Below are 2,500 nucleotides of genomic sequence, written 5' to 3' on the forward strand. Positions count from 1 at the left end.
TTGAACCCGGGACCTCTCGCACCCTAAGCGAATATCATACCCCTAGACCAACGGACAATGTTAGTTTGCTCTCAATATGTGAATGTGTAGCCTAACCCGTTGAAGTCTCCTCCATAAAACTGATTGGTAGAAAGATTTTTCGCGGAGCCCGTCCAGGATTTGAACCCGGGACCTCTCGCACCCAAATCGAGAATCATACCCCTAGACCAACGGACCTTGTTACTTTGGTCTTAATATGTGAATATCCCGATGAAGTCTCCTCCATAAAGCTGATTCGTAGAAACATTTTCCGCGGGGTCCGTCCGATATTTGAACCCGAGACCTCTCACACCCAAAGCGAGAACCATACCCCTAGACCAATGGACCATGTTAGTTTGCTCCCAATATGTGAATATGTAGCCTAACCCGTTGAAGCCTCCTCCATAAATCTGATTGGTAGGAAGATTTTCGGTGGGGTCCGTCCGGGATTTGAACCAGGGACCTCTCGCACCCAAAGCGAGAATCATACCCCTAGATCAACGGACCATGTTACTTTGCTCTCAATATGTGAATATGAAGCCTAACCCGTTGAAGTCTCCTCCATAAAACTGATTGGTAGAAAGATTTTCCGCGGAGCCCGTCCAGGATTTGAACCCGGGACCTCTCGCACCCGAAGCGAGATTCATACCCCTAGACCAACGGACCATGTTACTTTGCTCTCAATATGTGAATATGAAGCCTAACCCGTTGAAGTCTCCTCCATAAAACTGATTGGTAGAAAGATTTTTCGCGGAGCCCGTCCAGGATTTGAACCCGGGACCTCTCGCACCCGAAGCGAGATTCATACCCCTAGACCAACGGACCATGTTACTTTGCTCTCAATATGTGAATATGAAGCCTAACCCGTTGAAGTCTCCTCTATAAATCTGATTGGTAGGGAGATTTTCCGCGAAGTCCGTCCGGGATTTGAACCCGGGACCTCTCGCACCTTTAGCGAAAATCATTCCCCTAGACCAACGGACCATGTTACATTGCTCTTAATATGTGAATATCCCGTTGAAGTCTCCTCCATAAAACTGATTCGTAGAAATATTTTCCGCGGGGTCCGTCCGGGATTTGAACCCGGGACCTCTCGCACCCAAAGCGAGAATCATACCCCTAGACCAACGGACCTTGTTACTTTGCTCTCAATATGTGAATATGAAGCCTCACCCATTGAAGTCTCCTCCATAAAACTGATTGGTAGAAAAAAATTTCGCGGAGTCCGTCCGGCATTTGAACCCGGGACCTCTCGCACCCAAAGCGAGAATCATACTGATTGGTAGAAATATTTTCCGCGGTGTCCGTCCGGGATTTGAACCCGGGACCTCTCGCACCCAAAGCGAGAATCATACCCCTAGACCAACGGACCATGTTACTTTGGTCTTAATATGTGAATAAGTAGCCTAACCCGTTGAAAACTTCTCCGTAAAACTGGTTTGTAGAAAGATCTTCCACAGGGTCCGTCCGGGATTTGAACCCGGGACCTCTCGCACCCTAAGCGAAAATCATACCCCTAGACCAACGGACAATGTTACTTTGCTCTCAATATGTGAATATGTAGCCTAACCCGTTGAAGTCTCCTCTATAAATCTGATTGGAAGGGAGATTTTCCGCGAAGTCCGTCCGGGATTTGAACCCGGAACCTCTCGCACCCAAAGCGAGAATCATTCCCCTAGACCAACGGACCATGTTCCTTTGGTCTTAATATGTGAATATCCCGATGAAGTCTCCTCCATAAAGCTGATTCGTAGAAACATTTTCCGCGGGGTCCGTCCGATATTTGAACCCGAGACCTCTCACACCCAAAGCGAGAACCATACCCCTAGACCAATGGACCATGTTAGTTTGCTCCCAATATGTGAATATGTAGCCTAACCCGTTGAAGCCTCCTCCATAAATCTGATTGGTAGGAAGATTTTCGGTGGGGTCCGTCCGGGATTTGAACCAGGGACCTCTCGCACCCAAAGCGAGAATCATACCCCTAGATCAACGGACCATGTTACTTTGCTCTCAATATGTGAATATGAAGCCTAACCCGTTGAAGTCTCCTCCATAAAACTGATTGGTAGAAAGATTTTCCGCGGAGCCCGTCCAGGATTTGAACCCGGGACCTCTCGCACCCGAAGCGAGATTCATACCCCTAGACCAACGGACCATGTTACTTTGCTCTCAATATGTGAATATGAAGCCTAACCCGTTGAAGTCTCCTCCATAAAACTGATTGGTAGAAAGATTTTTCGCGGAGCCCGTCCAGGATTTGAACCCGGGACCTCTCGCACCCGAAGCGAGATTCATACCCCTAGACCAACGGACCATGTTACTTTGCTCTCAATATGTGAATATGAAGCCTAACCCGTTGAAGTCTCCTCTATAAATCTGATTGGTAGGGAGATTTTCCGCGAAGTCCGTCCGGGATTTGAACCCGGGACCTCTCGCACCTTTAGCGAAAATCATTCCCCTAGACCAACGGACCATGTTA

The 2,500-nt window shown here is 48.1% G+C and overlaps 4 non-coding genes across 4 annotated transcripts in view; all 4 read right to left on the bottom strand.

The window, feature by feature from the left end:
* Nucleotides 1–57, bottom strand: part of TRNAP-AGG (transfer RNA proline (anticodon AGG)) — a 72-nt gene extending 15 nt beyond the window's left edge. Inside the window, exon 1 of the tRNA in view lies at nucleotides 1–57. This exon is cut by the window's left edge and continues 15 nt beyond it. This is a non-coding gene — a tRNA (tRNA-Pro).
* A 1,023-nt stretch (nucleotides 58–1,080) lies between these two features.
* TRNAP-UGG (transfer RNA proline (anticodon UGG)) lies at nucleotides 1,081–1,152 on the bottom strand. Its single transcript has one exon. It is a non-coding gene; the product is annotated as a tRNA-Pro (tRNA).
* Nucleotides 1,153–1,316: 164 nt separating this feature from the next.
* TRNAP-UGG (transfer RNA proline (anticodon UGG)) lies at nucleotides 1,317–1,390 on the bottom strand. The gene has a single exon. It is a non-coding gene; the product is annotated as a tRNA-Pro (tRNA).
* Nucleotides 1,391–1,477: 87 nt separating this feature from the next.
* On the bottom strand, nucleotides 1,478–1,549 carry TRNAP-AGG (transfer RNA proline (anticodon AGG)). The gene has a single exon. It is a non-coding gene; the product is annotated as a tRNA-Pro (tRNA).
* Between the last annotated feature and the right edge of the window lie 951 nt (nucleotides 1,550–2,500).

The sequence above is a fragment of the Leiobunum rupestre genome, chromosome 10 (assembly GCF_980474605.1).
Source record: "Leiobunum rupestre chromosome 10, qqLeiRupe1.1.hap1, whole genome shotgun sequence".
Classification (NCBI taxonomy): Eukaryota; Metazoa; Arthropoda; class Arachnida; order Opiliones; family Sclerosomatidae; genus Leiobunum; species Leiobunum rupestre.